Source organism: Cololabis saira, chromosome 11 (assembly GCF_033807715.1).
Source record: "Cololabis saira isolate AMF1-May2022 chromosome 11, fColSai1.1, whole genome shotgun sequence".
Taxonomy (NCBI): Eukaryota; Metazoa; Chordata; class Actinopteri; order Beloniformes; family Belonidae; genus Cololabis; species Cololabis saira.
Genome location: NC_084597.1, coordinates 33,951,167 through 33,959,877, shown reverse-complemented (window position 1 = coordinate 33,959,877; position 8,711 = coordinate 33,951,167).

Below are 8,711 nucleotides of genomic sequence, written 5' to 3'. Positions count from 1 at the left end.
ATAATACAGGAATCAAAAGGTCTTGAGTAAAGAAATACATTAATTAAAAACCCATAACACAACTATATTTTCAGCTATTTAACTGCAATATTCAAAAGGTTATGAGTCACAAGCTTTGAAAATTAGCTTGCTGGAGCAAAATTGTGTCTTTCTTTGTCTCCGCTCTCAGGTGACATCTTTTGTCAAAGCTCAATAGAAATAATGAGGTGATAACAGAGCGTCTTCATGACACTCCATCACTATTTCCTCAAAAGGTTTTCTAGAAAAACAAAAACGAGATGTTTGATATTCTTAATATGCCAGGTGTCCACAGCAGATACCAATGGGAAGTCTTTATTTAGCATTTAGTTTAAAATTGATATTGTCTCACTTGTTTACATTAAAATATTTGAACTGGGCTTTGAGAATCATTGATCCTCATTCTTTTTGATCGTGTGGACCATCCTTTTCAAACTAGCAATCACTGACATGTAGCTGCTACAGTAGATTAGAAACACTAATGACTGACGAGAACCACCACAGTAATTAGGTGTAGCGTCCTGCTATAAATGATGTTGATGTTGTTTATGATGTTTTGAGTTTACAAATATTCAGTATATTTTGAAATACTGCCGGTTAAATTAGTTCCATGGTGAACTAAGTTTAAATTAATAGAGAGGAAAAAATAAGTACCTTTCATTTGGGTAAGGAAAAGTAAAATGTCCCATGTTTTCCATGGTCTGTGAATGTCTCATGATGTTTCTGGTCTTTTATTTGATTAGCCAGGTATCAGTCTGTCGTTTAGCCAATCCGTACCCGAGATGGGTGTAAGCCATAGACATACGTAGACGCCACATCGAGTGTTCTTGTCCGCTTCTGCGATACTTCAACGCTGCCGCCATATTGGATGTGGCAAGACTGCGCTGTAAACTAATACAAGTAAATGGACTTATTTTCAGAAAGTGCCTTTCTACAAAGAAATGTACCTTTTACGTCTCATTTATTCATTCACACACGCCATTGATATACTTGGGAAACAGTTAGGCACCAAATATAATATATTTAATTTCTAAGATGGCAAAAATAAGAACTTTATTGATCCCACATAGGAGTAATTCATGTTATATCAGCTATAGAGAACAAGGTAGTGCCGAAAAAAAATTGTCTATCCCCCCTCACAAAAATAAGAATAAAGAAACATATTTTCTCATCAACAAAACAAATTAAAAAAATTTCAAATAACAAAATAACACATTTGAACCACTTTTCAGACAATAAAAGAACTGAAAAAATCTGAAAAATTGTTCAAATATGTTATTTTGTTACTTTAAAATTTTTAAATATGTTTATGTAAAATATGCTTTGTTGGTGAGAAAATATATTTTTCTTATTTTTGTGAGGGGTATAGGCTATATATTATTTTACTGCACTACCTTGTTCTCTAATATAACATGAATTACTCCTATGTGGGATCAATAAAGTTATTATTTTTGCCATCTGAGAAAATTAAATATATTATATTTGGTGCCTAACTGTTTCCCAAGTATATTAGTGTGTGTGTGAATGAATAAATGAGACGTAAAGCGTAAATTTCTTTGTAGAAAGGCCATTTACTTGTATTAGTTTACAGCACAGTCTTGTCACATCCAATATGGCGGCGGCGTTGACGTACGGCTCAGCGCTCGATGGGGCGTTTACGTATATATGTCTATGGGTGTAACCTACCTACCGGATTGGGAGGGGGGCGGGGCTAAGAAAAGACGAGAAAGAAGACTGGAGGCTGGTCACAGAGATGAGACGAGGAAAAAAGGACAACAATGACAAGTATTTGGAAGTTTTATGAGACTGTTTAAAGTTACTGTGTTATTGATATCTTAAACCGGAGGGTCTGTTTTGAGTATTACTGGTACCAATTGAGTAAGTGCGCAAGTTCAGAGCTGTTATAGCCGGGAGAGTGAACCGAGTGTCCGAGACTCCATTATCGTGCGTGTAGAGCCAACATTAGCCGCGTCTCGGCTAATTGGAAGGAGACTGCGTGTGTGTGAGGGAGAAATATTGTGCGCCGAGTTTCCTGAGTGAGTATGAACAATTTTGATTGGGTAACAATATGGAAATTTATGAGAACGAACAGTGAGTTTATTAGTGTTTTAAAACTTTATGCTTAGTGTGTCTACGACCTACATGCCTGCCTGCTGCTGATCTGCTGCTGCTGTAGAGGGTGCTCAGGATCCACGCTGTCGCCAGGGAGACTGCTGCTGCTTCTGCATGGGGATGTGGCAGTAGGGCTCGTGGTTTTCATCACGTTTTTCCACCTTATTCCTCTGAGCGAGGGTTTGAGGGGAATGCGGTTATTCGTGAGTACTGAGAAACACTATCACAAGGACATGAGCTCCAACTCAACAAGCGCGCCAATGATATGGTACCATAACTGACTTGCAAAACCCTGGGTATTTATTTTCATTTTATTTTTAGCTCAAGAGTCACCAGGTTAAAGGTATTCTCCCTGATCCGGAAGAGCTAGCAAGAATTCTGAAAGAGGCACCTCTAAGCCCCCCCCATTCGGTCCGAATGATATGGATTGGTCCAGGTCCAGGAAGGGAAAGAACCAATCAGATGCCTTCATTTTAAACCACGCCCCCCCGCCCTGTCCCATGCGCGCACTCGCTTCCAGCCCCCCCGTGTCCACTTCCCACGGGTCCTCCTGGGCTCACAGTGTACCAGTGTAACCCCCCTCCCTCCCCTCTGCCACGGAGCCCAGTAGTTATTTCCAGAGCGGGTCGGTCCCGCTGTGTGTGACCGGGGAGCAGAGCGTCGGTCCGGGCTGCTGCTGCAGGACTCTGCCCAGCAGCAGCCTGCGGGGACACGAAGAGCCGCCGCAGCGCCGGCTCGGAAGCTGTATGGGGTCCGTGGGGATGTAGGCGTCTCCATCATGGCGAGAGCGGAGAGCGCCGGTGCACGGCACAGCAGCGCTGCGGTGCCGTGCAGGCTCTGTTGGCACAGCTACGCCGTAGGGTACGCCGTAGGCTACGGCGTAGCCGTGGCTCTACAGCCTGCAGCGCACCGCAGCGCTCCGCCAGCTGCACCGGCGCTCTCCGGGATGGAGACGCCGGTGGGCAGGATGCACGTTTGGGTGGGCACAGCCCACCCCCCTGCCCCCCCTAAAAACGGCCTCGCTTACAGGTGAATGAGATATGGGGTAGTTTTGCTGTAAATGTGCTGTTCAAAATGTTTAATAATGCGCGTTCGTGTTTGTGGGGGCGTGGCTTTGGACGGAGCGCTCGTGGGGGGGGGGCTTAGAAGAAGCGCCACTTTCAAATCTTGCTAGCTCTAGGAAGTTGCATAGAATAACTTTAAAGTGAATGGTGATGCCATATGTTTTTCTTTTTTTTTTGTGTAAATAAACACTTATTCCTGTTGAGCGTGTATTTGCAGTCATAAATGTTTGTTTGAATGTGGTGTTATCAGGGCTGTAGTGTGTTAAAGGTACATGCATGGGAGTGTTTATTATAACAATGTAGCTATAAGATCAGCTAACCAGGCCTCTCTGCATCCTAAGAGTCATACGCTTTAGGGTTAAGTAAACCCAGTTAAACGTTCATATTTTCGTGGAGCTCCCATGCTCGAGGTGTCATCAGGTATACAGGATTTTGCCGTGACTAAGCTGAAATAAAATAGAATTGGTTGGGAGGGCTACATAGGGTATAACATTTCTTGGTAAATTGATGAAGATTTCTCCCTTTTTATAATTTTATTTTTTCTGCTTTGCTGAAGCCTTTTGCTGTGTTTAATCTGCATTAGGGTTACCTGACCTGCTCAGTACTGAATGTAATTTTGCTGTAACATAACCAGTGCCAACTTGTCTGGTAGGACAGCCTTTAGCTCCATCTTATTTCTGATCTTCCTCTGACTTTCTTACATTAAAAGCCTGGCCTATCCACTACTCTCTCACCATTGTTACCCTTACGACAGTGTTTCCCAGTCCTCGAGGATCCCAGTCCTGCATGTTTTAGATGTTTCCCTGAATTATCACACCTGTAATTAACAATCATCACCAGCTTGTCGTCAAGGTCTACACAAATCTGTTAATGTCAGTCATGTTTATCCGGGTGTGTTGAAGCAGGGAAACATCTAAAACGTGCAGGGCAAGGGTACTCTAGGACCGAGATTGGGAAGTACTGCCTTAGGAGACTTCATGCTCTATCCATTATTTGTAGTATCTAAGCTAGAGCTGGTGTCCTGCATGTTTTAGATTTTTTCCTGCTTTAACACACCCTGATAGAAATGGCTGTGTCATGAGCAGACTTCTGCAGACCTTGATGACGTGCTGATGATGACCATTAGTTTGAATTGGGTGTGTTGATGCAACGAAACATCTAAAACACGCAGGGCGACAGCCTTCGAGGACACATATGATCTAAGCATAACTTTTACTGCGTCATGTTTTTTACCTCATGCTTTTTTTTCATGCTAGATAATGGGTGAAAAACATGCTCTGCTGGGGCACGGTGGCGCAGCAGGTAGTGCAGCCGTCTCACAGCAAAAAGGTCCTGGGTTCAATTTCCGCCGGGGCCGCTGTGGGCGCTAAATGTGTGATAAGTTCCCCCATGACTTCAGTGCCCACACCCTGGGTGGGGTTGGCGAAAGGGCCTTTCTGTGTGGAGTTTGTTGGGTAGCTAATGTGAGCTACCCTCACAAAAATATGCACACAGTCCTGGGCTATACATGCCCCCTCTGGCCAGCCGGGGCGCCAGATGGGGTGGGGAGGATATGGCCAGAATAACGTGATCCTTCCACGCGCTACGTCCCCACCCTGTCTGGTGAAAAGAAGCGGTCTGCTCACTCCTCAGGTTAAGGAGGAGACCTGAGCTTAGTGCAGGGCCCTCCCGGGGTTGGCAGAGGGAAGTAATGCCTAGGTAGAGCACTGGGTGATGAAAATTGGGGGAAAAAAAGAAGAAAAAAAAAACATGCTCTGCTGAAAATACAACAGCTCCTTTTTCAACCATGTTTTCAGTTTATTACAGTCAGTTTAGGGAGTGGAATGACTCTATTTTAACTCCTCTCTTCCAAGACAGTGCTTGCACAGCTTTTCACAGTCATACAAACATAAATGTGGACACAAATTACACTGAATAGCTCCATGCAACACATTACAGGAGAGACAGCTTTCAGTGCCTAGCCAGAGATATCACAAACTACTTCCATTTATGAAACTACACACTGCATTGTCATTAGTATAATCACTTTTACAGTGGCATACTACTGAAACATTTATGGCAGGCCTCCAGTTTCAGAGAGCTGTAGTAAACATTGTTGTGAATGCTATAGTGGCTCATTGTCAGAGTTTGATTTGGGTCTGCTTCTCCTTTTCTCTTCTCTGAATGTGGCTATGCTTGTGAGTATGGTTGTTTGGCTGCTCTAGTTTTCCTCCCTTACTACTGTTGAGAGAGTTGACAGGGTTCTGTGCCCAGCTGTCACCCATCTTTTCGTCAGCCGGCATCTTTTATGACCCCAGTCATCTCATCGTCCATTATTGGATGGGGCTTCCGCCAGTCATGTGGAAGCAACGTCTGACCATTAAGCCATTGTCTCTTGGAGCTAATGTTAAGCCTGACTATGAACCTCATGATTGTGACCCATATCTTCCATGGCCAAGATTGTTTGTGTGTGCCAAAACATCAACTTTCACTTCAGTGCCATCCCGCCAAATGGAAACCCCCAGTCTGCCCATTCCAGAACTGACAACCCAGGAAGCTGCCAAACTCAAGCCCATTGATCCCTCCTTTTACTAATGCATTATCCTTGAATTGGAAACAATTAAACTTTAAACTTTATATCTGGTCCATGTTTTTCATTGATAGCAAAGTTGCGAACGATACAGTATACAAAGTAGAATGGTCTGTTGGATGTTCACATCGGCATGAATAGGTAAATGGGAATCAAGCTTCCAACTTATATCTGTGAAAAAATGTAGTCTGGATATAAAACAATCATACCACTGTTTTGTTGGATTTGATCTTTTATTATACTTTCATTTTCACGATCAGCGAGACATATAACCAATAATTTCTTTCAGCAAAAAATAAATAAATGAAACAATAAGGAGAAATGAAAGCTGCAAGCAGCGATGAACGGGCCCTCGCACTTACGGCCACCGCCCCCCATAAGCATATCAGAAATGACACCACTTACGACTTCCTATGTCAAACCATTCAAAAGTTATAGCAGAAAAAAGGGGCAACCAATCAGAAGAAGGGGCGGAGCTAATTCAGGCCAATGAAGGTCAAGTACTCAATACAGAATCTGATGACACCACCCACGACTCTCTATGTCAAACCATTCAAAAGTTATAGCAGAAAATCGGGACAACCAATCAGAAGGAGGGGCGGGGCTACTTTTCACCAATTATGTTCAAGGACTCAATACCGAGTCCCATGACACCACCCACGACTCTTTATGTCAAACCTTTCAAAAGTTATGGCAGAGAAAAGTATTCTAGAGGGCGCTGTTGAGCCGTTAGGCAACGCCTATTAATGCAAACCATGAAATATCAAATTTATAGCCAGGCCTGGCTTGCATGCAAAATTTGGTGACTTTTGGAGAACTATCAAATATGGACCAATCAGATGAAGGGGAGGCGCGCTTTTTGGCGTCTAGCGTCGCCACGGTAACACTTTTGAAAGAGAAAGGTAATGCGCGTAGTCGCAGGATGGAGACGCACATTTTGATGTATAACACACCTGGGTGCACATTGCGGTTCGGGCCGTATTAATTGCCGAAGGAATGGCATAAATTGCGCCAAAATTACAGAATTAATTCAAAATGGCCGACTTCCTGTTCGGTTTCGGCCATGGCTCCAAGAGACTTTTCTTTAAGTTGCGACGTGATACAGGTGTGTACCGATTTTCGTGCATGTACGTCTAACCATATTGTGGGGCTTGAGACACAAAGTTTTCCGGGGAGCGCTGTTGAGCCATTTTGCCACACCCATTAATACAAACCATGAAATATCAAATTTATCGCCAGGCCTGCCTTGCATGCAAATTTGGTGCCTTTTAGGGAACTATCAAATATGGACCAATCAGATGAAGGAGGGCGCGCCTTATGGCGTCTAGTGTCGCCATGGTAACACTTTTGAAAGAGAAAAGTAATGCGCATAGTCGCAGGATGGAGACGCACATTTTGATGTATAACCAGAGGTGGGTAGTAACGAGTTACATTTACTCCGTTACATTTACTTGAGTAAGTTTTGGGAAATGTTGTACTTTTAGGAGTAGTTTTGAATCACTATACTTTTTACTTTTACTTGAGTAGATTTGTGAAGAAGAAACTGTTACTCTTACTCCGCTACATTAAGCTACGTTGAGCTGTTACTTTTCTTTTATCCCTTTTATCCGCGTATGCGTCAATCTCATGACATCACTGGGTGATTCTTTGGGAAAAATGTTTGTTTTTGCATGTTTTGTCACATATACACAGACTCAAACACACACAGAGTTTCTATGAGTTCATGGGCTTGTTCTAGTTCTGCCTGGTTAAAAAAGAAAAGTACAAAGGCTTGAAATTTGGTGCTACTTGTTGTTAATTTATTTTTTATTCTGTTATTCTTTTATTTATTTTATTATTTATTAAAGTACTTGAATTTACTTTAAGATTATTTTAATTTAAGTTATTTTTTATTTTTTATTCATTTTTATTTTTTTTATTATTTTATTGATTTAATTTGCCTGAAGATGATTATTTTGTACTGTTGTCTGTTTGAATGGTTGAGTTAAAAAAATAAATCAGACGTTACTCAACAGTTACTCAGTACTTGAGTAGTTTTTTCACCAAGTACTTTTTTACTTTTACTCAAGTAATTATTTGGATGGCTACTTTTTACTTCTACTTGAGTCATATTATTCTGTAGTAACAGTACTTTTACTTGAGTACAGTTTTTGGCTACTCTACCCACCTCTGTGTATAACACATCTGGGTGCACGATACGGTTCGGGCCGTATTAATTCTCGAAGGAATGGCATATATTGCTCCAAAATTACGCGATTAATTCAGAATGTTCAAAATGGCCGACTTCCTGTTCGGTTTCGGCCATGGCGCCAAGAGACTTTTCTTTAAGTAGCAACATGATACAGATGTGTACCGATTTTCGTTCATGTACGTCAAACCGTATTATGGGGCTTGAGGCGCAAAGTTTTTTCTGTCTGAACCAATCAGATGAAGGGTGGGCGCGTCTTTTTTTGGCGTCTAGCGTTGCCAAGGTAACGCTTTTGAAAGAGAAAAGTAATGCGCATAGTCGCAGGATGGAGACGCACATTTTGATGTATAACCAGAGGTGGGTAGTAACGAGTTACATTTACTCCGTTACAAAGTCTGATGACACCATCTGATGACTCTCTATTTCAAAGCATTAAAAAGTTACAGCAGAAAATAGGGACAACCAATCAGAAGAAGGGGCGGGGCTAATTCAGGCCAATGAAGGTCAAGGACTCAATTCAGAGTCCGATGACACCACCCACGACTCTATGTCAAACCATTCAAAAGTTATAGCAGAAAATAGAGACAACCAATCAGAAGAAGGGGCGGGGATAATTTTCACCAATTATGGTCAAGGTCTCAAAACCGAGTCCAATGACACCACCCACGACTCTATGTCAAACCATTATAAAGTTATAGCAGAAAATAGGGACAACCAATCGGAAGAAGGGGTGGGGCTAATTCAGGCCAATGAAGGTCAA